The following is a 26,408-nucleotide window of genomic DNA, read 5'->3' on the forward strand; positions in this document are numbered from 1 at the left end:
GAACATCGAAACAAAATTAAATCATTTATGGGGGAAAGGTATCAGTCAAGAAGATGTGTAAAAATCAAATTTTTGGGCCAAATAGTTTTTGTGAAATCGAATGGTAAGTGTGTCAAAGCAGTCTGAACACCATGTGTCTGCACAGGCGAGCAGTGCATTGATGACAAAATCGCACAGAGCGCGGAATGCGGGGAGCACGTCTCCGTAGCAGTGAAAGGGTTGATGCAGCCATGGTGGCTTTACTTCATAAACTGCACGCTCCCTCCTAAACCTAAGTTTGCGAACTATACTATGGCGCTGCTTCTCTTGGCACGTAAAACTGGCAACGCAGCAATCTCCCGCGTCTGGGCGGGCATGTGCGAACCGCCAAGATAAAAGAATTGAACTATAGTATGACGGTATCTTTCCGCTTCCATGAGGCCATTACGCTTTACTTGCAGACTTTGGCACCCGGTCGTTTCCCTATGTGGCGATAGCTTGCTTGTTCGGTAAAACTTGCTCACCATTGCCCCCTAGCTGGCAGTCTTCTGATAATTGACACAGGCAGTTCGGCTTACGAGAGCTGCCAAGGTAGAACTTCAACGAATTTATGGTGTCCGCCTGTGGTACTATCGTGGGGCTTAGCAATAGTTTCATTTTATTCCTTCGATGTCGATTTTACACTTAATTCCGTCTTGGAGAGTCATTTTATTTTTTCCAGAGAATTCCTACATCTTATCTCCTCTACAATTTTCTTGTCAGTACTAATATCTACTCCGTCCATGTTCTTTACCCCTGCACCATAATATTGCCCAGAATTTCCTGATATTCCTGTCCTCATGCAGCTGACCCATCAGAGACGCCCTGGTTCATTTTATCTCACTCTGATTTCAGTTCTGCCCTGCTACCCTCGGTCCGTAACGTTCCACCGTCGCCTTTAGGTGACATATCTATGATGGGCAGTGAAAACCTAATAATTCCATTTCCTTCAAATTTACAGGAGTAGCAAAAACGGCGTCCTACAACGTATATGAAATCATACAGGTAATGTTGCTACATGTTTAACTGTATAGTAGAAGCCTAGTTATTGAAAGATTAGAGAAAACCATGCATTTTGAAATTTATCTTTCATAATGGAGTTACTGGTTATTGGAATGGCTAGGTTTTCACAGACAGATGGAGTTACGGGGTTTTTACTGCATACCATCGATATGCTTCACATTAATCAAACATGCTGTAGTACAATGGGACCGAAAAAGTATCTCCATCAGCCCCATGTCTCAAGGACACTGTCAAAAGTAGTGTGGGTGTACATTCACGCTGGCAGAGCGCGGTATGTTACTCTGGAGGTCTTGCACATGTAAATGGTTTTCACTGGTCTTTATTTCATCTGCATCTCAAAGATTTTGTCTCATTGACTCCAGTGAACGTAATTGATTTTTTTTTTTTCATTATGCAGGACGTCGCAGGAGGAATGATCAGCATTAAGGGATAATACAGGAACATTTTCGATATTGCGAAACAAATCTCTTCTACTGCAAGTTCTTTACTTTACTTGTTTCGACAGGTGGTAAAATGGACTAAAACAAGAAGAGAACGTCCACTATAGTGCTCTAAATTGCATACGTTAAGAGCTATGAGCAACTGTTCATCTTTACTACTGTGAAACACATCTCTTCTAGTGAACAAGTGCTCACAGATCTTAAGGTATGCATTTTAGAGCCCATGTTTACTAGACAAATTTTTTATTTGTGATCGACACTATATCCTCGCAAAACAAAAAAGACAAAGAGCTTGAGTAAAAAAGATTTGTTTCACAACATCGAAGATGAAAAAGTGCTCATAGCTTTTTAAAGTACGCATTTCACAGCAAGTGTTTGCTATACCGTTTGCTTTTAATGGTCATTCAAAAAAATGGTTCAAATGGCTCTCAGCACTATGGGACTTAACCGCCGTCTGCTTCACGTCTGCTGTGCAGCGAGCTACCTTAATTTAAGTATTAACTGTATTTTTCGTACTTGTCGCTTTTTCTTCCGTGTGATTTTGCTTTTAGGAAGCTTTATTTGTCGAGCAATATTAATAGTGTTCCATAGATTTCGTGTTTGTTTTGATTACAGTCAGAGAGAGTCCCTTTAGTCAACCATAGTGCCAGTAGTGCTAGTGTTCGTTTTCAATACAGTCCAGAGACAGGTAGCTATTTTCTTTGTTTTCTACAAGAAGTGGCTAGCAATCACAGTTTAGTCAATAGTCAGCCGCCTTTAGTGAATTAGCAGTCTAGTTAAAAGTTGATTAACTCTCTTCAATAAATTGATTCCTTAGGATGGATAGGATGTGTGGCAGCTGTGTACGGACGCAGGAGGAGCTGGCCACTGTTCGCGAACAGCTGAACGTGTTGATGGCCGCGGTCAGCCGTCTTCAGGCTGCTGCCTCGGAGTGTAGCGGCAGTGGGGAGTATGGTGCGTCGCAAGGTACACCCCAGGTGTTACATGCTTCACCCACTGTCCCTGCTGTCGAGACATCTTCGCGGGTACCGGCCGCGGTTGGGCCACCCTCTCCCCAAGGGGAGTGGCGGGTTCAGCGGCGTTCGTGGCGCACGAGGCGGAGGGTAAATGTGGAGGCTGGCCGTGTGGCATCGCCCGCTCTGCCTGTGAGTGGACATGTGGCTGCTCCTTCAGCAAGGTCCGAGCAGGCACACGGGGGGAGGGGTTTATTAGTTATTGTGAGCTCAGACGTTAGGCGGGTGAGGGAGCCCCTTAGGGAAAAAGCGAAAAGGTCAGGGAAGAAGGCCAGTGTTCACTCTGTCTGCTTGCCGGGGGGTCTCATCCGAGATGTGGAGGAGGCCCTACCGGCGTCGATAGAGGGCACTGGGTGCACCCGACTGCAAATTGTTGCTCATGTCGGTACCAATGACTCCTATCGTCTGGGTTCAGAGGTCATCCTCAGTTCGTACAGGCGGTTGGCGGAATTGGTGAAAGCGGAAAGCCTCGCTCGCGGGGTGGAATCAGAGCTAACTATTTGTAGTATCGTTCCCAGAACCGATCGCGGTCCTCTGGTTTGGAGCCGAGTGGAAGGCTTAAACCAGAGGCTCAGACGATTCTACGGAGATCTGGGGTGCAAATTTCTCGACCTCCGCTATCGGGTATAGAAATGTAGAGTCCCCCTGAATAGGTCAGGCGTGCACTACACGCCGGAAGCGGCTACAAGGGTAGCGGAGTACGTGTGGAGTGCACATGGTGGTATTTTAGGTTAGAGAATTCCCTCCCTAGGCCCGACAAGACGCCTCTTGAGACGCGGCAAGGTAAGAGTAGGCAAAATGCAACACGGAATAACAATATTAATGTGCTAATAGTAAACTGCAGGAGCGTCTATAGAAAGGTCCCAGAACTTCTCTCATTAATAAACGGTCACAACGCCCATATAGTACTAGGGACAGAAAGTTGGCTGAAACCAGACGTAAACAGTAATGAAATCCTAAACACAGATTGGAATGTATACCGCAGAGACAGGCTGGACAGTGAAGGGGGAGGCGTGTTTATAGCGATAAGAAGTGCAATAGTATCGAAGGAAATTGACGGAGATCCGAAATGTAAAATGATTTGGGTGAGGGTCATGGTTAAAGCAGGCTCAGACATGGTAATTGAATGTCTTTATAGGTCCCCTGGCTCAGCAGCTGTTATGTTCGAGTATAATGACTTTCCCTGAGACTAGAAATCTACTCTGTAGGAATCAGCATGAGTTTCGCAAAAGACGACCGTGTGAAACCCAGCACGCGCTATTCGTCCACGAGACTCAGAGGGCCATAGACACGGGTTCACAGGTAGATGCCGTGTTTCTTGACTTCCGCAAGGCGTTCGATACAGTTCCCCACAGTCGTTTAGTGAACAAAGTAAGAGCATATGGACTATCAGACCAACTGTGTGATTGGATTGAGGAGTTCCTAGATAACAGAACGCAGCATGTCATTCTCAATGGAGAGAAGTCTTCCGAAGTAAGAGTGATTTCAGGTGTGCCACAGGGGAGTGTCATGGGACCGTTGCTGTTCACAATATACATAAATGACCTGGTGGATGACATCGGAAGTTCACTGAGGCTTTTTGCAGATGATGCTGTGGTGTATCGAGAGGTTGTAACAATGGAGAATTGTACTGAAATGCAGGAGGATCTGCAGCGAATTGACGCATGGAGCAGGGAATGGCAATTGAATCTCAATGCAGACACGTGTAATGTGCTGCGAATACATAGAAAGATAGATCCCTGATCATTTAGCTACAAAATAGCAGGTCAGCAACTGGAAGCAGTTAATTCCATAAATTACACTGTTCTATTTCTGATAAAAAATATTGTGATCCTAGTTGTATTTTGAGTGCTGAATTGAAAACTGTTTTTGGTTTTTACTGTCTGGGATAGTTTATGAGTAATCGCAATTTTATTTCTCTTTTCAGTTCGTGATATAGTGCAGCAAACGTGAGGTGAAATTCGACAAACAAATGCACATCTTTATGATGTTATAAGTTCATCACATTAATGGAGGGTGGGATCTAACTTATAACACAGTAACCTTTGTGTATACACTTTAAAGCATTTATTTGACATGAGAAATTACAGAAAATTGAGAAACAATGAGCCACTGCATTGTAATGCACATCACTTTTTTCTCTTGTATTGTGAATCTTTCTTCTCTCGAATGATATTCCAGCAATAATCTGCTAACATAGAAGGTACCCACTTCCCTTCATAGCGCCTTTATATGGTAGAAATGTCTTTATGGAATCTTTCCCCATGTTCATCCGATACGTCACTACAACTCTCTGTGAAGTAGTCCAGATGAGAGTCCATCATATGTACCTTCAAAGACATATTGCACCCCAAATCCTGATATGCTTTGATCATATCCTTCACCATTGCTTTGTAGTTAGTAGTTCTTCTTCTTCCAAGGAAGTTTTCTGACACCATCTTGAAACAGTCCCATACGGTTTTTTCTTTATCAGTTAAACATGCTTCAAAATTTGCATCTTTCTGCAGCTCCCTGATTTGTGGGCCCACACATACATCTTCCTTTATTTTTGCAGCTGAAAGATGGGGGAATTTGGTAGCTAGATATGCAAACCCACGGCCTGTTGGATCCATGGCCTTCACGAATTGTTTCATCAGGCGAAGTTTGATGTGAAGTGGTGAAAGTAGTATACAGGAGCTACTAGACTTTCACGTTGTACATTCTTTTCATGTCAGCATGAATTTTGGTACGCGTGGAGTTTTTAATTGCTCAAATATGTGGCTGACTATACTGGGATGAAAACTGCTCTTTTATTCTATGTATTTCAGGCTTTCAAGTACCTTCTGTATAGCTGGTTGTTGTAATAGTAGGTTATGTAATCTGTTTTGTCTTGATGGTGATCTGTTGTGAATTTCATGTCACGATGAAGTTCATTTAGTGTTGCATGTATCTGCTTTATGTTATTGTTCGAACTGTCTATTGGTAGTGAAGTGTGATCTACATATGACTAGATATGATGCAAACGCCGCTAACTGCATGATAAGCCAAACTGAGATAATCGCGAAAAACTCGTTCTATCCAAACTATTGAAGACTTCACTTCTTTTCTAAAACTAAGTAAAAAAGTAATTAATTACACGGTATTAATGGCGGAAATCTGCGGTTATGTTTTATATGTCAAAATCTTAAGCGAAATATTGACTTAGCGGTTTTTGCATCCGATTTGTGCAGCTAGTGAGTATTGCAAATTTATCGATCCAATTACAAAACAAACATTCGGTTGCAAAAATCGCTATTCGGTGATATATTAGGAATGACAAAAAGGTGAAATTTAATTATTGCGAATGTAAACACAAAACTTTTATTTCAAAGAGCAGCCTGAAATTTCTACAAAATTGGCATATAAAACTACGAAGGTATTTTACCAGGTAAAACTACTTACTTAACGTGAAAAAGAGAACAGACATGAATGCTCAAAATCAGGTGTTTTTTAAATACGCCATCACGTTTTTCAGATCGCAACATATTGTTGTAGAAAATGAAATCAGCTTCAAATTGCATGTTAGTAGAACAGCGACAAAATTTTAGAAAATAATAAAACTTTTGGAAAGTTGCATCTTTGCTGAATCAAAAATTCCTAGTAAATGAAATCAGCTGAAAATTGATTTTAAAGTGACATCGGCCTCAACACTGCACATCAACTCAAAACTGCCTCTGGCATATGCAGATGATTGGCAGCGGCCAGAGCGACTCTAATAGTGCCTTGCTGCTGCTCGTCTAACACCTTGGCGTAGAATTTAAGTTTGTCGTTGATCCCCATTCTTCACCAAAATGGAGCTCCAAATGTTTTCTGACGTCTTCAAGTTTGGCTTCTAAAAGTTTTGCACCAGCTGTGATTGGTGTTGGGCCGTTTCCTCCGCTGAAATTTTTTCGCTGTTCAGGATGCTCCTCTTGTCACCAGCATCAAAGTTTTAGAAGTGCTGTCTACGAAGTAGACAAATTTTATTGTTTTTGCTTTTCGTGAATACGATTTCTTTTACTTTCGGAATCTGGATATGACAGGTAGCAGTAACTTTTACTCATCCTTCCACGTATGTCATAACAGTTAGTGTCAACACAGTAGCCTTGGAGACCTCACGCCCCACGTGTTGAGCAATTCGGCGGTACGTCCACCCGGCCTGCCGCATGCCCACTATACGCCCTCGCTCAAAGTCCGTCAACTGCACATACGGTTCACGTCCACGCTGTCGCGGCAGGCTACCAGTGTTAAAGACTGCGATGGAGCTCCGTATGCCACGGCAAACTGGCTGACACTGCACAAATGCTGCGCAGCTAGCGCCATTCGACGGCCAACACCGCGGGTCCTGGTGTGTCCGCTGTGCCGTGCGTGTGATCATTGCTTGTACAGCCCTCTCGCAGTGTCCGGAGCAAGTATGGTGGGTCTGACACACCGGTGTCAATGTGTTCTTTTTTCCATTTCCAGGAGTGTAGTTTCTACCCTTTTTGGTACGGATGAAAACTATAAATATTATTCTTATTGAGCTCTTCGTTTAAATTACTTGTATTTCGTCTTAAAGAGTTCAGGTATTTTTAACATTAATATATATTTTAATTTTACGTCTCGGCAACAATCTGTTATGATTTATAAATTATAGAGCGCATCAATCAGTCGTCCTTTTTTTGCAGGTTGTATTTGTCAAATTTAGATTTCGGCTAGTGCTTAGCCATTATCGATGCACTACTTTCTAGTCTCTATGCATATCAGTTCCCTGTTGCTCAGACGTCAGTCACAGTTCTTTGAATACTACTAGTATTCAAAGAAATGTGACTGACACCCGAACAACAGGGAACTGACATACATCGAGACTAGAATATAGTGCACTGATAATGACTAGGCACTATCCGAAATCTGGATTTGCCAAATAAAACCTACAAAAGAAAGGACGACTGATTGCCGCGCTCTATAATTTATAAATCATATTACAGTCGCTGAGTGCATCCACTTTTCTAATGGAAAGTAACCTGAATCTGTTATGAGATAGATTTGATTGATTTAATGCTCGCACATTCTGCAATTCTCTGACTTCTTTTACAGAATATTACCAATACTAATTATTACTTTTATTGTCTTATTAATGAGAAAGTAGTAACCTCCACATTCTGCAGTTTTCTAAGCTCTTTCATTCAAAAATACGAATACAAGTTACTATTTTTGCTGTCACATTAATGAGAAAGGGGCAGAGCCACTAGTCCTCAGAGCTCTGGAACTTTTCTTTATCTGCTGAATCTATACTTTTGCAAATAAAACGCTCAAGTTACCACACTAGAGAATCATTCTGAACTGAATCCAGATGGGCTGTCATAAATGCCTGATTTGCTGTTACAACATTAAACCTCGAAAGATGATCATGAAAATCATTGTGAATTTTAGTATGCCATTGATGAACTCAGACATTCTTCATCTCTGCGTGTTGCAGTAGAGATCATAAGCTCTGTTCCAGCATCGATTGGATGTGTATGAGTTTTAAGTACGAGGGTTGGAACTTAAATAGTGGAAACTATTTATTCACAACGGATACAAAAGAGTTACCTGTTTGCACCTGTTAATGTCCTTCAAAGTAGTTACCAGCGTTGCGTAGAACCCACTGCCAGCGATGTGGAAGGCGTAGTATACCGTTAGCAGAGCCTGTTCTGTTGGTGGTGCGAATGGAGTGGTCTCCTGCCTTCCCAGGAGGAATGATCGGATGTATCGTCAGAAGCAAAGGCGTCAAGTAAACATGGACTCTAAAGGGCATACTTTAAAAACTATGAGCGTTTCTCCGTTTTCGGTGCTACGAAACTCATTTCTAGTACTCAACAAGTGCTCATAGCTCATAAGATATGCACTCTAGAGCTAATGTTTACTAAACAATGTTTTTCTTGTTTGATCCATACTACCTCCATCCAAAATAAAGAAAAGCTTGCACTAGAAGGTATTTGTTTTACACTATCGAAGATGAAGAAGTACTCATAGTTGTTATTAGAGATCATGTTTACTGACTTTGTCGCTTCCAATGATGGTTTCTGTCTTATACATGAATATTTACTATTTCTCCTGTGACACCCGGTATTTGTTTACTGTTTCTTCAATAGCGTATTTTATTCACCACTCCTGGTACCGTGAAATGATCGTGCTTCTTTAGTTATAATTACTTTTCTACCTCTACGTTGTTGTGGCTACTCAGTTTGGTAATTGATTGTGTTCAGTGGCATTCCGTAGGGTCGAGTGATTTGGTGTCTGGATACTATTGTATATGTCTTTTCTGGTTATAGATATGTCGGACGTGGGTGGGTTGCTGTGTGTACTGCTATAAACATCGTAGAAAATCATGTGCCTATCCCATTCCTTTGCTATAATAAGTTTAATCTTCTGATATATTGCATCTTTTTCTGTCTACATTTTAATGGTCTACTCTTGTATCTGGTTCATCTGGGGGAGTAGAATACTGTATGCAAATCTGATGCAGCTTTGGGTTTTGCATTTAATGATACTAATTTGTCAACATGATAAAATCTGCATGGTTAAGAAACATATTTACTATAGCTCCTGGTACTGTGGGTCCCGTCAGCAAGCCATCACTTGCCAAATTGATCTCATTATTAAACTAAAAAAATCTCTTTTTCGTTATTAATTACAGCAATGTAACCGACTCTTTATTGCATTCATGTGAAAATGCAATGCAAGTTTTTGGATTTTCTTTCAAGATATATATTTTTTCTGGAAGTATATTGGAATGCGCGTTTTCTTTCCACGTCACATCAGTGTTGCCTCAGAAGTTGACTGTGCAGCTAGAGCAGCAGCGTTCTTCCAGCTGGAGTCATGATTCCATAGACGATCGAAGACAGCTAGGCGTGTCGACGCTCGACCTCAACAGCCTCCACTGGTTCACCACCTGAATACTTATTGTAGCATTGTAACGAGCCTTCCTTAGGACTCTATGCTTCTTCACTAAAGTGCGCGTCATTTATGACGGCAGCCGAGTTTAGGTTCGTTCTGCGCGTCTGACGTCACAAAACACAGTCAGCCAATGAACAGAGAACGACGTTGCCAGAGCTCGACTGCAGTGCAGAGCACGTACGAGTGTCATCAGTTTTAGAAACGTTCAGTCATAAATAAAGTAATTGAACAAAAGCAATGTCTTGATAGCAGACTTTCTTTTATAGAAAATTTGGAAAAATCTTTCTTTACACCAATTGCTTCATATTCTATTAATTAATTAAACCAAACAAGCAATAAGCCTCCTAATTCAGGCGATAGCAAGGAAAGGTATTTGAATCATTCTCACTAACCGCTTTTTCGCAATAAAGAACAGCGGTAATTGTTTATTTCCTATTGTACTTCGACGAAACGTGAGTAATTCATAATCATACCAACAGTGTTTGTCGGTATTTTGCGTGATATTTTAAAGTCCTCTGGGAGAAATATTGAATGACGAACTGCGTTAGCGTAATGCTTTACGTGTATGGGTGCTAAGCAAAAGGTTCTGAATTCAAACCTTGCTTGGTGCTTAATACACTCCTGGAAATTGAAATAAGAACACCGTGAATTCATTGTCCCAGGAAGGGGAAACTTTATTGACACATTCCTGGGGTCAGATACATCACATGATCACACTGACAGAACCACAGGCACATAGACACAGGCAACAGAGCATGCACAATGTCGGCACTAGTACAGTGTATATCCACCTTTCGCAGCAATGCAGGCTGCTATTCTCCCATGGAGACGATCGTAGAGATGCTGGATGTAGTCCTGTGGAACGGCTTGCCATGCCATTTCCACCTGGCGCCTCAGTTGGACCAGCGTTCGTGCTGGACGTGCAGACCGCGTGAGACGACGCTTCATCCAGTCCCAAACATGCTCAATGGGGGACAGATCCGGAGATCGTGCAGGCCAGGGTAGTTGACTTACACCTTCTAGAGCACGTTGGGTGGCACGGGATACATGCGGACGTGCATTGTCCTGTTGGAACAGCAAGGTCCCTTGCCGGTCTAGGAATGGTAGAACGATGGGTTCGATGACGGTTTGGATGTACCGTGCACTATTCAGTGTCCCCTCAACGATCAACAGTGGTGTACGGCCAGTGTAGGAGATCGCTCCCCACACCATGATGCCGGGTGTTGGCCCTGTGTGCCTCGGTCGTATGCAGTCCTGATTGTGGCGCTCACCTGCACGGCGCCAAACACGCATACGACCATCATTGGCACCAAGGCAGAAGCGACTCTCATCGCTGAAGACGACACGTCTCCATTCGTCCCTCCATTCACGCCTGTCACGACACCACTGGAGGCAGGCTGCACGATGTTGGGGCGTGAGCGGAAGACAGCCTAACGGTGTGCGGGACCGTAGCCCAGCTTCATGGAGACGGTTGCGAATGGTCCTCGCCGATACCCCAGGAGCAACAGTGTCCCTAATTTGCTGGGAAGTGGCGGTGCGGTCCCCTACGGCACTGCGTAGGATCCTACGGTCTTGGCGTGCATCCGTGCGTCGCTGCGGTCCGGTCCCAGGTCGACGGGCACGTGCACCTTCCGCCGACCACTGGCGACAACATCGATGTACTGTGGAGACCTCACGCCCCACGTGTTGAGCAATTCGGCGGTACGTCCACCCGGCCTCCCGCATGCCCACTATACGCCCTCGCTCAAAGTCCGTCAACTGCACATACGGTTCACGTCCACGCTGTCGCGGCATGCTACCAGTGTTAAAGACTGCGATGGAGCTCCGTATGCCACGGCAAACTGGCTGACACTGACGGCGGCGGTGCACAAATGCTGCGCAGCTAGCGCCATTCGACGGCCAACACCGCGGTTCCTGGTGTGTCCGCTGTGCCGTGCGTGTGATCATTGCATGTACAGCCCTCTCGCAGTGTCCGGAGCAAGTATGGTGGGTCTGACACACCGGTGTCAATGTGTTCCTTTTTCCATTTCCAGGAGTGTATTTTCTTTATTTTAAAAACAATATCGAAGTGTCTTACTTCATGAATTTTATTTGTTTGAATGTAGTTTTTTGAAATTTCTACTGGCAACTAAAATCGACCAAAACGAAAGTATACACTATGGACTTTTTTTACCTCTGCAAACTCTTCAAAATTTCGTGCAATGGTTTACTACATCTAATGCTGCACAATAACTGCGTTGAACATCGAAACAAAATTAAGTCATTTATGGGGGAAAGGTGTCAGTCAAGAAGATGTGTAAGTGTGTCAAAGCAGTCTGAACACCATGTGTCTGCACAGGCGAGCAGTGCATTGATGGCAAAATCGCGCAGAGCGCGGAATGCAGGAAGCACGTCTCTGTAGCAGTGAAAGGGTTAATGCGGCCGTGGTGGCTTTACTTCATAAACTGCGCGCTCCCTGGTTCAAATGGTTCAAATGGCTCTGAGCACTATGGGACTCAACTGCTGAGGTCATTAGTCCCCTAGAACTTAGAACTAGTTAAACCTAACTAACCTAAGGACATCACAAACATCCATGCCCGAGGCAGGATTCGAACCTGCGACCGTAGCGGTCTTGCGGTTCCAGACTGCAGCGCCTTTAACCGCACGGCCACTTTAGCCGGCTGCGCGCTCCCTCCTAAATTGAGGTTTGCGAACTATACTATGGCGCTGCTTCTCTTGACGCGTAAAACTGGCAACGCAGCAATCTCCCGCGTCTGGGCGGGCATGTGCGAACCGCCAAGATAAAAGAATTGAACTATAGTATGACGGTATCTTGCGGCTTCCATGAGGCCATTACGCTTGAAAGGGTCCTGTAGCCACCTTTCATTGCCAACGCTCGTAGTGGTCAAGTCGGCAAAGAGGTTTCCGCTACTTGGGAGAAATCCACCTGCGTTAGGTTGGTGGCGGAAATGGCATCCTGGTGTTTTCCGGTCCACGCGGAGCGTGGAAGAGGCTGGAGAAGCGGGAGGAGTCTGCCGCCGGTACGGGAAGCGTACACAGCTGTGCTCCAGTAGCAGAAGGGAGAGTTGGACTGACCGCGTGGCGCGTTGTTACATAGAGAGGGGAGCTTTTAGCTTTTGGTCTCGAATTTCGTCTTATAAAGATTTACTTGCTGGGTTGCAGCAGGGAATGCAAGGCTTTTGTAAACTTTCAGTTTGATTCCCAATGCAGTCTTGACTTTGATCCGTGAGAGGAACGCAGCACAAAGGAGTTGCATATGTTGAATTGCCCTCGGTTCAGTGTGAATGTTTATGTGCCTACAATTGTGTGTGTATGCTTCTAATCTTTTCCGGATCTTGGTAATTTTTGTGTATTTGTGAATTTTCTTTGTCTCATGTGATTAAAATTTGGCCACGGTCCATAGAAATTGTCTCCGCGGACCGAGTGGGCCCGAGAGTCTGTTATGAAACATGTCGTATTTCACAAGCAATTGTACATAGTTAGCATGCAACAGCAGGCTATAGATGCACTACATCAATGTTTTAAGGAATAAATAATTTTGCCTTCAATCTTATCTTGTGTACCGATGTTACGTCGCCGTTACCTTCGCCATTTACCTTGTAGTTTTCCTTGTTGGCCCACCGATAGCGTTTCCATGTGCACAGGTGTAGTGATTAGTGTCCCTTTTTTTATCTGAAGCAAATGCTCTGGAAGAGATTGTGTTTTCACGAATCTTGCTGCAGGCTGCACTTATGCATGGTGTTCACGTCCTATTTACTTTACTCAATATTTGATTCACGGGAAGAATGCCTGGATCATATTAATAACTTCATCCCATTCTTTATCAATGACTTTACAATGAATGTTCTTTTGTGAGTTTTTATTATTAATAAATTAAGTAATTTTCCGACTCAGTGCTACCTCTTCTTTGTCGTGTGGCTAGAGTTGGTGGCGACGCTATCTTTTACATTGATTTCAGTGTCAAGTAGCATTTTCTTATTCAAAGTGCGCGTGGCTCTTTTAGCTATCAGGATACATTCAAAGGGCGCTTCATGCTTCTTGCACATAGCGTCCTTTTATTCACGCCACTTACACATGGCTTACCCTGCTCACGGATTTCGGTAAACCAGAGATCTTCTGATGCGCAGTGAGGATTAGTTATTTTCGGTTGGAAGTGCTAATTGGTATATTGTCTTTCTGTGATACTGAATTTACGTGAATTTGTGATATAGGTGTGCATTTTCTTACATGTTTTATCTTGTATATGTATTACTGTATAAATATTGTGATTTAGTATTCAATTGTGTTACAAGTTTGGGTTGATTCTTGTCCTGTGGCGTGTAGCGGTGTCATATAGTAAATCTTGGGTGCTTTTTGGGGACTGTGAGTCCATTAGGAGACTTTGGCATTATTCTTGTTGTATTTTGGAGCACGGAGTAACTATCCTTATGATGGAGACGCGTAGCCGTTCAGGGAGCCGCGATCGGAAAAACCTGCCAGAAAATAACCCTGAACAAGGACGAGGTCAAAACGTCGAGTCCGACCAGGAACGAAACGCGGAAAACGCAAGTACAAGTGTTGTCCATCCTGAGCCCACTGTAGTGATTTCGAATCATTCGATAGATGCAAATTCATTACAGGCTATGCTACGACAATTACTAGACAGTAATAGGAGACATATCGAGGAAGTGAATAAAAAACAAGCAGAAGAAAATAGGAGACATATCGAGGAAGTGAATAAAAAACAAGCAGAAGAAAATAGGAGACATATTGAGGAAGTGAATAAAAAACAAGCAGAAGAAAATAGGAGATATAGCGAGGAAGTGAATAAAAGACAAGCAGAAGAAAATAGGAGGCATATCGAGGAAGCAAATAAAAGATTGACTAGTGAAATAGTACAGGGTGTTGGGGAGAAACTGGCAATCATTGACCAACGCATCTCCGCCTTAGAAGAGGGGCAGCAAGTCATTAGCAAGCAGGTGATGGAGCAAGAAGAAAGGTTCGCTGGGAATATACGTATACTAGCAGAACAATGCCAGAGTGAACGAGCGGCTCTTGAGTCCCGAGTAGGACAAAATTCCGCCAGGGATCTCCGCGCGTTAGCAGAACAATGCCAGAGTGACCACGCGGCTCTTGTGTGCCGAATAGAGGACACTGCGGCTAAGTGCCCGGTCCATATTAGCGCGCAGGTAGAAACCCTCAGCCAGGCGATAATAGCTCTCGAGCGAGAGCAAGGGCTTAAGCAAACACAACAAGACACGGCCCACCGAGAGATGCGAGAAGAAATAGCCAGGATCTCAGACGCAGTGGCGCGTAAGTCTGACAATAATAGGGAAACGATTACCTCGTCATCAGCGGATGCAGACGAAATAGGTCGATAACGAAATGTCCGCGTGGACAGTGTGAAATAAAAATACAACAAAGAGGGGTTACCGAGGGAATATGTGAGCGCATGGCCCGTTTAGAACTTCACCTAAAAGGGTTAAAGGCCCATGAAGTTGAAAGAAATGAACGAAAGGGCCATTATTCCGACGATGATTCCGGGAACGATGGCGAATTTGATCATCGTCATGATCTCGGATCTCGTACCAGGTGGGAACGGCGCGGATCCCCTCAGGAACGTTCGCCAAGGGAAACTCACGAATTTGACTTTAAACATTTTCTGTCCGTGAGGAAGTTTGAAGTCTTCCGTAACTCGGCTACGGGGATTCACCCGCGGGCCTGGTTACAGCAGTTCGAGTTCTCCCTCCCTCCTACGTGGCCCAGTGCGCACAAAATAGAGTATATGTGCGGCTACCTCGAAGGTGAGCCAGCGGCGCGGATGAGGTCAATTGCACGCAATTGCTACACTGTTGGGGAGTTTCGTCAACACTTCCTGTCGATATATTGGTCAGTGGCAGCGCAAAGTCGTGTAAAACACGGACTCATTATGCTACCAGAGTTAAACAGGTCAAAGTTCTCCAGCCCTGTGCAGATGTTCGAGCACATGCTGCAGGCGAATGAACATCTTGACGATCCTTATGGACCTGCGGAAATTATTCGTATTTGCCTGGGAAAGTTTCCAATGCAGTTGCGGCACGTTATCCTTGCAGGACGATGTAAGGATGACGTAGAGAGTTTTCGCAATCTTCTTTTAGAGCTTCAGTGTGATGCGAATGGCACCACGCAGAATTACGGTCAGAGCGCCTACGAGCAGCGGCCGCGCGAGCGAAGCCGCAGCCGTAGAGACAGGTGGCACTCCAGACGTAACGGGTCGCCTCAGAGTTACAGGGCGCGCGAGCGTTGGCAGCGTCGCGATTCCTCACGGAACGCGGGCAGAACGAACGATGCCAATCGTCATCATTCGCCGAGAGTAAATCAAAGACACCCCCGGGAGTTTAGAAGATATGGTAATGAGCAGAGATATTGGAGTAATTATAGCGGACCTAGGAACGGTAGTCGCAACCGACCACAAAATAATTATCGAACAAGCGACAACAGGGGTGCTCTAAACAGTACGGGTGGTCCGCCAGTGGGTGTTGAAATTCGTTCCGCAAACCCGCTGCACAATCAGCCAAATACCTCTAATCAAAGGAATCAATGACTATTGGCTGACTCGGTTGGCGTCAACTTAATGAGGACCGGTGCTATTGATGATACTGATGTGCATTTGATAAAGGAAGACGTTATTATGGAAGATTTGTTGAGGGAGGACCACAGTATTGGTGTGTCTGCGGTAAACCCAGTCGTGTCTGTTTAGTACAATTACAGTGTACATTTTCCAGTGTTTTGATTCACTCTGGTGTGATTACAATTAAAGTGTATATTTTCAATGAATTGTAAAGGGTCCCCCGATATATGTGTAGTTATTTCTTCTTCTGAGCAGAAAGGAGTAGTGTTGTGCAGTTTCAAAACATCTGAATGTGAATGATTATGAGGCTCATATGAAGCGTTTCCTATTACAGTAAGATGGGTTTCGTTCTTTGATGACTAAAAAGGTATCGGGTGTGTTGGCGTGGCGAGTCAATGGTCGTAAGGTAATTCTTGATGATAAATTACAGTTTTAGTGTTCTTATTCCCCTTAGGTGAGCATGATTCAGTGAGATTTTTCAAATGTACTGCGATGTTAATGAAGCAACTTGGTGACTTGTAGGTGAAGGACTTGTGTATGAAGGGAGACTAATAGTGTTTGATTTTCAGAGTTGCCATCTTATAAGATATTTGGAAAGTGTAACTTGCCGTCACATACTACTAGGTACGGTTGAGGACACCAGAATGTGAAACCCCACAAGACGTAAATGGAAACAGCTTATTAACTCAAGCAACTTGATATTTAATAGAGAATCAGTGCGACTACCTCCAAGCTGAAATAACATGACGGTAGGTGAGGATCCCTGGGGACATGTGGTGAGTAAGTGTGTAATCATTATGAGTATCTTATGATAGCAGTAAGTTGGGTACTCATGGCCCTGGACAATGGATTTCTTTTGACAGTATTTTTTTATGTACTTATAGGACGAAGTGTTTATGTGTTTGCTAATAGGATAGGATGATTTTTATTGCCATTTTTATGCCCACTGACCTTTTGCATTAGGCTGATGAATAGATGTTGAAACATTTACCATTTCAGATGTGACTTGAATGAACCTTCTGTGTCTCATTAATCATAACTTTTATTATGCAATGTCCATAGAAAAGAAGTCTCGGAAATTTTTCACAGATCAGCAAACATGTGCTGCAAACCTTGGAGGAGCAGTCAATGAACAACGATATGGGTATTGGTGTTGAAAGGAATATTTTGTTTATATGTGGGAATTGTAGTCAGGCTATATGGTGATGGTGACTAGTACGAGCTGTGTAGATTGTGTGAGAGCGTAGTAGGAGCAGGTAGAGTTTTGAGTCTGTAGCTAGCAGCGGCGCCAAATCCTATCCAAATCCTGACCAAACCTTGTACAAGATCTGCCCTGAATGATTGACAGCAGATGTAATGCTGGAACTATATTTTATAAAAAGGATTTCTTGTTTGTTTGAATATTGGTTATTTAATTTTCTTCATTGTTTTTTTATTAGTAATGTTAAGAAGGCCCTTTTTGTCAAGTTAATTTTGGGCACTATTCCATGTATTGATCAGGAGTGAGAAACTCCGAAGATTTTGTGGTAATCTATACACATGATATTTTGTAACGATCCCTGTGAGCGCAGTTCTTAAGTGGGTGCAAGGCCGCCTAGGGAGCCTCCGCCTCAGAAAGCACAGGGCTTGGTCCACCGGCAGGCGTTGCCGAACCCTGGTATCAACGGCGAAGCAGTGATGCGGCGAGCGGTCACAGCTGTTTCCCCGTCAGAGGGGAGGGGATGTTGGTCTTCCCCCAGGCGCAGGCTCACACCGGAGCCCGCAGGCGTGTCAACACGGCAGCGCCAGCTGATGGCCGGCGTTCCACCCCATGCGCTAGTCATCTGACAAGCGAAAGGGAAAGTATGACGCACACCAGGCGAGGCCGCCGATTCCTGAGCGCCGCTAGTCCAGACGGCTGCTGCGGTGAGGTAACGCCCACTGCCCGGAGGGACACGGGTCCCACCACTGACGCATCAGCTGAGACGGTGCAAAGAGGTGATAAGCGGGTCTCAAGCCCGACACCCGCACGAGTTTACGTCGACCTCGATGCGACGCAGAAGAGCGCGTGTCTCCCCATTGACACGACAGGAGACGGGGGCGTGTGTCGGTAAAACACATTCCTCCACAACACACGGACGACAACCGCCAAGCCGCCTTCTCGATGATGAGGCAGGGCCCACAAGTGGCGATGTCCTGCAAATCTGCAACGCCGAACCATCCCACAGTATGGACGCAGAGGGTGGAAACGGGCACGAGGCAACGTCGCGGGGTGCTGTCTAGGATGAACAACCTGGGTTACAACGGACGTTACAATCAACACCGCTGCGAACCCCCCAGTTCAGTGTTGTGGTCCCCTAGTAGCTTATCCTCCAAGTCGCCTTTAGAAGAGACGCCCACCCCAGCACCTAAAGAGAATACCCAGTGAAACAACCATGTGGCGAAACTGAAAAATCACAGCGTGTCAACGAGTTGATTTCTGGATGTGTTTTTGTACTCATGTCTTATTTTACATAGGTGATTATTTACCAGCTGTCATACCATTGGGTTCATTAATGATTTTGTATCACTGTATTTGTTGTGAATATTGTATTTTGCACTTTCACTTGCATGTTTTTATATATGTCAGCACCAAATGATACTGCTTTGGTTCGTGATAATGATTTTGCATCATTGTATTTGTTTATATATTTATATATATTATGTACCTGTTCACCTATGTCTCTATGTTAACTTTTGATAGTTCGTTAAAGCAATTTTAAAATAATATCTCATGGTTGTGGTCGTAGTAGGTCAGATGACATGATGTTAGCGTTAATTTAATTTGTTCTGTTTGCTTTGCGGACCGCATGAGGTCACAATTATTGACTAAGATCAGATAAAGCTCAATTGGATATAAGTAATCAACTCCTTTGTGCTGCTGTTTACTGTTGCAATTGTTACTCGTTAGGGTATGTTTGTTTCGAAGACTGTTGGCGAATCTCCTAGCATGGCGAGAAAATTCGCGGCACAGTCTTCTCCGGGACGTTTGGGGTGATGAAAGGGTCCTGTAGCCACCTTTCATTGCCAACGCTCGTAGTGGTCAAGTCGGCAAAGAGGTTTCCGCTACTTGGGAGAAATCCACCTGCGTTAGGTTGGTGGCGGAAATGGCACCCTGGGGTTTTCCGGTCCACGCGGAGCGTGGAAGAGGCTGGAGAAGCGGGAGGAGTCTGCCGCCGGTACGGGAAGCGTACACAGCTGTGCTCCAGTAGCAGAAGGGTGAGTTGGACTGACCGCGTGGCGCGTTGTCACATAGAGAGGGGAGCTTTTAGCTTTTGGTCTCGAATTTCGTCTTATAAAGATTTACTTGCTGGGTTGCAGCAGGGAATGCAAGGCTTTTGTAAACTTTCAGTTTGATTCCCAATGCAGTCTTGACTTTGATCCGTGAGAGGAACGCAGCACAAAGGAGTTGCATATGTTGAATTGCCCTCGGTTCAGTGTGAATGTTTATGTGCCTACAATTGTGTGTGTATGCTTCTAATCTTTTCCGGATCTTGGTAATTTTTGTGTATTTGTGAATTTTCTTTGTCTCATGTGATTAAAATTTGGCCACGGTCCATAGAAATTGTCTCCGCGGACCGAGTGGGCCCGCGAGTCTGTTATGAAACGTGTCGTATTTCACAAGCAATTGTACATAGTTAGCATGCAACAGCAGGCTATAGATGCACTACATCAATGTTTTAAGGAATAAATAATTTTGCCTTCAATCTTATCTTGTGTACCGATGTTACGTCGCCGTTACCTTCGCCATTTACCTTGTAGTTTTCCTTGTTGGCCCACCGATAGCGTTTCCATGTGCACAGGTGTAGTGATTAGTGTCCCTTTTTTTATCTGAAGCAAATGCTCTGGAAGAGATTGTGTTTTCACGAATCTTGCTGCAGGCTGCACTTACGCATGGTGTTCACGTCCTATTTACTTTACTCAATATTTGATTCACGGGAAGAATGCCTGGATCATATTAATAACTTCATCCCATTCTTTATCAATGACTTTACAATGAATGTTCTTTTGTGAGTTTTTATTATTAATAAATTAAGTAATTTTCCGACTCAGTGCTACCTCTTTTTGTCGTGTGGCTAGAGTTGGTGGCGACCCTATCTTTTATATTGATTTCAGTGTCAAGTAGCATTTTCTTATTCAAAGTGCGCGTGGCTCTTTTAGCTATCAGGATACATTCAAAGGGCGCTTCATGCTTCTTGCACATAGCGTCCTTTTATTCACGCCACTTACACGCTTTACTTGCAGACTTTGGCACCCGGTCGTTTCCCTATGTGGCGATAGCTTGCTTGTTCGGTACAACTTGCTCACCATTGCCCCCTAGCTGGCAGTCTTCTGATAATTGACACAGGCAGTTCGGCTTACGGGAGCTGCCAAGGTAGAACTTCGAGAATTTCTAGTGTCCGCCTGTGGTACTATCGTGGGGCTTAGCAATAGTTCATTTTATTCCTTTGATGTCGATTTTACACTTAATTCCGTCTTGGAGAATCATTTTATTTTTTCCAGAGAATTCCTACATCTTATCTCCTCTACAATTTTCTTGTCAGTACTAATATCTACTCCGTCCTTGTTCTTTACCCCTGCACCATAATATTGCCCAGAATTTCCTCATATTCCTGTCTTCATGCAGCTGACCCATCAGAGACGCCCTGGTTCATTTTATCTCACTCTGATTTCAGTTCTGCCCTGCTACCCTCGGTCCGTACGTTCCACCGTCTTCTTTAGGTGACATATCTACGATGGGCAATGAAAACCTAACAATTCCATATCCTTCAAAATTACAGGAGTAACAAAAACGTCGTACTACAACGTATATGAAATCATACAGGTAATGTTGCTACATGTTTAACTGTATAGTAGAAGCCTAGTTATTGACAGATTAGAGAAAACCATGCATTTTGAAATTTATCTTTCATAATGGAGTTACTGGTTATTGGAATGGCTAGGTTTTCACAGACAGATGGAGTTACGGGGTTTTTACTGCATACCATCGATATGCTTCACATTAATCAAACATGCTGTAGTACAATGGGACCGAAAAAGTATCTCTATCAGCCCCATGTCTCAAGGACACTGTCAAAAGTTGTGTGGGTGTACATTCACGTTGGCAGAGCGCGGTATGTTACTCTGGAGGTCTTGCACATGTAAATGGTTTTCACTGGTCTTTATTTCATGGTGTTGCATCTCGAAGATTTTGTCTCATTGACTCCAGTGAACGTAACTGGTTCAAATGGTTCAAATGGCTCTGAGCACTATGGGACTCAACTGCTGAGGTCATTAGTCCCCTAGAACTTAGAACTAGTTAAACCTAACTAACCGAAGGACATCACAAACATCCATGCCCGAGGCAGGATTCGAACCTGCGACCGTAGCGGTCTTGCGGTTCCAGACTGCAGCGCCTTTAACCGCACGGCCACTTCGGCCGGCTGAACGTAATTGGATCAGCGATCATAAAGCGGTTACGGCATCGACGATTTCAGCCGCAAATAGAAATATTAGGAAAGGTAGGAAGATTTTTCTGTTTAGCAAAAGTGACAAAAAGCAGATTACAGAGTACCTGAGGGCTCAACACAAAAGTTCAAGTTCAAGTGGCTCGAAGCACTATGGGACTTAACATCTGAGGTCATCAGTCCCCTAGAACTACTTAAACCTAACTAATCTAAGGACATCACACACATCCATGCCCGAGGCAGGATTCGAACCTGCTACCGTAGCAGCAGAGGGGTTCCGGACTGAAGCGCCTAGAACCTCTCGGCCACAGATGCCGGCTCAACACAAAAGTTTTGTCTCAAGTACAAATAGTGTTAAGGATCAGTGGACAAAGTTCAAAACCATCGTACAATATGCGTTAGATGAGTATGTGCCAAGCAAGATCGTAAAAGATGGAAATAAGCCACCGTGGTACAACAACCGAGTTAGAAAAAAGCTGCAGAAGCAAAGGGAACTTCACAGCTAACATAAACATAGCCAAAGCCTTGCAGACAAACAAAAATTACGCGAAGCGAAATGTAGTGTGAGGAGGGCTATGCGAGAGGCGTTCAATGAATTCGAAAGTAAAGTTCTATGTACTGACTTGGCAGAAAATCCTAAGAAATTCTGGTCTTACGTCAAAGCGGTAGGTGGATAAAAACAAAATGTCCAGACACTCTGTGACCAAAATGGTAGTGAAACAGAGGATGACAGACTAAAGGCCGAAACACTAAATGTCTTTTTCCAAAGCTGTTTCACAGAGGAAGACTGCCTTGTAGTTCCTTCTGTAGATTGTCGCACAGATGACAAAATGGTAGATATCGAAATAGACGGCAGAGGGATAGAGAAACAATTAAAATCGCTCAAAAGAGGAAAGGCCGCTGGACCTGATGGGATACCAGTTCAATTTTACACAGAGTACGCCAAGGAACTTGCCCCCCTTCTTGCAGCGGTGTACCGTAGGTCTCTAGAAGAGCGTAGCGTTCCAAAGGATTGGAAATGGGCACAGGTCATCCCCGTTTTCAAGAAGGGACGTCGAACAGATGTGCAGAACTATAGACCTATATCTCTAACGTCGATCAGTTGTAGAATTTTGGAACACGTGTTATGTTCGAGTATAATGACTTTCCTGGAGAGTAGAAATCTACTCTGTAGGAATCAGCATGGGTTTCGAAAAAGACGGTCGTGTGAAACCCAGCACGCGCTATTCGTCCACGAGACTCAGAGGGCCATTGACACGGGTTCACAGGTAGATGCCGTGTTTCTTGACTTCCGCAAGGCGTTCGATACAGTTCCCCACAGTCGTTTAATGAACAATGTAAGAGCATATGGACTATCAGACCAATTGTGTGATTGGATTGAGGAGTTCCTAGATAAGAGAACGCAGCATGTCATTCTCAATGGAGAGAAGTCTTCCGAAGTAAGAGTGATTTCAGGTGTGCCACAGGGGAGTGTCATGGGACCGTTGCTGTTCACAATATACATAAATGACCTGGTGGATGACATCGGAAGTTCACTGAGGCTTTTTGCAGATGATGCTGTGGTGTATCGAGAGGTTGTAACAATGGAGAATTGTACTGAAATGCAGGAGGATCTGCAGCGAATTGACGCATGGAGCAGGGAATGGCAATTGAATCTCAATGTAGACAAGTGTAATGTGCTGCGAATACATAGAAAGATAGATCCCTTATCATTTAGCTACAAAATAGCAGGTCAGCAACTGGAAGCAGTTAATTCCATAAATTATCTGGGAGTACGCATTAGGAGTGATTTAAAATGGAATGATCATGTAAAGTTGATCGTCGGTAAAGCAGATGCCAGGCTGAGATTCATTGAAAGAATCCTAAGGTAATGCAATCCGAATTTAGGGAAATCACGGAAAACCTAAATCAGGATGGCCGGACGCGGGATTGAACCGTCGTCCTCCCGAATGCGAGTCCAGTGTCTAACCACTGCGCCACCTCGCTCGGTCCTGCACATAGTGAAACAAGTTGAGTTCACATGGCACTGGGACCGTAGGCAAATTCTGACTCTCTTGGTCCGGCACGGCGGCAACTCCAAAGTAGAAGAGCAGTGCGCGGAACTACCTCAAAATCTTTAAGTCTGAAGCTAAACACAAAACACACTCACACACATGCACACACACACACACACACACACACACACACACACACACACACACACACACACACACACAACAAACACGACATACGCACACAGACACACACTTATACGCAGCGACAACCAAATTCCTGTTTCAAGCTTGTGCAACTGTTGCTACAAAAATCACTGTTACCCTAACAGGTACACACTTCACAAAACATGTTGCGCTACATACACGGAAGTGACGAAACTCATGGGATACCTCCTAACATCGTGTCGAGCCTCCTATTGTGCGGCGTAGGGCAGCAGCTCGATGTGGCAGCGACTCAAGTCGTTGGAAGTCCGCTGCAGAAATACAGAGTCATTCTGTCTCTATAGCCGTCCATAACTGCGAAAGATTTGCCGGTGCATGATTTTGTGCACGAACTGATCTCTCGATTGTGTCCCGTAAATGTTCGACGGTATTCATATAGGGCGGTCTGGGTGACCAAATGATGCGCTCGAACTGTCCACAATGGTCTTCGACGCACTCGCTAACAATTGTGACCTGGTGACCTGGCCCACTGTCATCCATAAAAATTCCATCCTTTTTTGGAAAGATAAAGTTAGTGAATGGCTGCAAATGGTCAGTTATCGCTTAAGTGGGACCAGAGGACCCAGTGCGTTCCATGTAAACACAGCCCACACCACTATGGAACCACTTCTAGCTTGCACATTGCCTTGTTGACAACATGGATCCACGGTTTGGTGGGGTCTGCGCCACACTCCAATCCTACCGTTAGCTCTTATCAACTGATATGGTCTCATATCACTACGCCATGGTTTTCAGTCTTCAAGGGTCCAAACAACGTGGTCAAGAGCCCAGGAGAGGCGCCGCAGTCGATGTCGTACTGTTAGGAAACGCACTTGCGTCGATAATCTGCTTCCACAGCACATTAATACTAAATTTCATCGCACTGTCCTAACGGATACGTTCGTCGTACGTCCCACATAGATTTCTGCTTATATTTCACGTATTGTTACTTGTCTGCTAGCAATGACAACTTTACGTAAACGCCACTGCTGTCGGTTGCCAAGTGAAGGCCGTCGGCCACTGCGTTATCCGTCGGGAGAGGTAATGCCTGAAATTTGCTATTCTCGGCACACGCTCGACACCGCAGACCTCGGAATATTGAATTCCCTAGCGATTTCCGAAATGGAATTTGCAGTGCCTCTAGCGGCTACTGCCACTCTGCGTTAAGAGTTTGTTCATTCCTGTCCTGCGGCCATAATCACGTCGGACACGTTTTATATGAACCATCTGAGTACAGTTTACAGCTCCCCAAATGAAGCTCTTTATACCTTGCGTGCGCAGTACTACCGCCCTTTGTGTGTGTTCATATTGCTATCTCATGACTTTTGTCACCTTAGTGAAATATCAATTCTTTCCTACCACACTAAATTAAACACGCTAAATTTCCACTATACACATTACAATCATTACACAGTCCACATAAAAAGAAATATCAGTTGAAAGTTCCTTTAATCCTCAAAGACATACTTTCACAACACCAAAATGCCTCCTTTACGCTCCTTCGTAAACTTCTTGCATAAGTGCAATACCTTATATGATATGAATCTCAGCACTTACATTACACGAAGATTAACACAACATGTACCCACACACATCCCCTGAAACTAAGAAGAAAATTCGGAGATAAAATTATTGGCTTACTAAACGCGCTCTAGGGGGAGAGATTATTCTCAATCATCTCATAAAGTCACAGGTCACCTCGTGACTTTAGGGTGGATGCATATGTCGGAGTAACAGCAGGGTACCCTGTTCTTTTCAACTGACCTTACCTGATCCCCTCACTACTTCCCTCTTCCGTTTCGAAGGAGACGCCGCCACATGAGACTGTGCTTCAGGACCGCCTTTGAACGGACGGACGTCTCTTCCAAGCACAAGCAAGATACAACGATGTGTGAGGGATTATTTATTACAAATTTGATTAACCAGTATTTATATTGTGGAGAACGAGTTTGAATGTCTGACTCCTGTTAACTGTGTCTACAAACTACATTTTGATTGTGGGTGAAGAAAAAAAAATAGCCATTTGCTACCCTAGAAAATTATGCTGTAAGACTTTACTGAGTGGAAATAGACAAATATTTTTGTAATGTTCCTATATTTGTTTCGAAACATATCATTCGTATATAGAGCAAAATTTGCTGACCTTATGTTCTGAACAGCTGAGTGACATGCTTCCTGCGGTAAAAGTCTTCTTCAACACGCTGAAAGCCTCCTCCTACCTACTTCTTGTACTAAGATGAGCACTTAAGAAATTTGAGTCCAGTAAATTCGCTTGAAAATATTTCCCATTTCCTACTAAATTTTGATCAAAGGATAATTAATAGCGCCTTCTGACCATGTTTTAGCGGAAGTATTCAAGAGTAGGCGGTGCTTTCATTCCTCAATGGAGAACAAAGTGAGCTTGACAGAATACTCGACTGCCTGATTCATAGGAGTACGTGAACTCCCATATAGGCAGATCACGTGCAATGAGTGTGTACAGCCTCACATTGAAAGCCTAAGTTCATTGAAAAAGAAGAGCATTAAGTCTATAAATCACGCCAACACGGAATTAGCTCACCGACCGTAAAAGAATGCAAAGAAATCAAAGTATTCCTGCTGATGGCAGGCTAATGAGTCCTCTAAAAGCAGAATTCACTGAATAATTTGTTCTCAAATTAGCTACTGTCTGAAGTACATTGAACTGCCAAAGAAACTGGTATTCAAATGCAGAAATATGTAAACAGGCAGAATACGTAGTTGCGGTCGGC

Source organism: Schistocerca nitens, chromosome 3 (genome assembly GCF_023898315.1).
Source record: "Schistocerca nitens isolate TAMUIC-IGC-003100 chromosome 3, iqSchNite1.1, whole genome shotgun sequence".
Taxonomy (NCBI): domain Eukaryota; kingdom Metazoa; phylum Arthropoda; class Insecta; order Orthoptera; family Acrididae; genus Schistocerca; species Schistocerca nitens.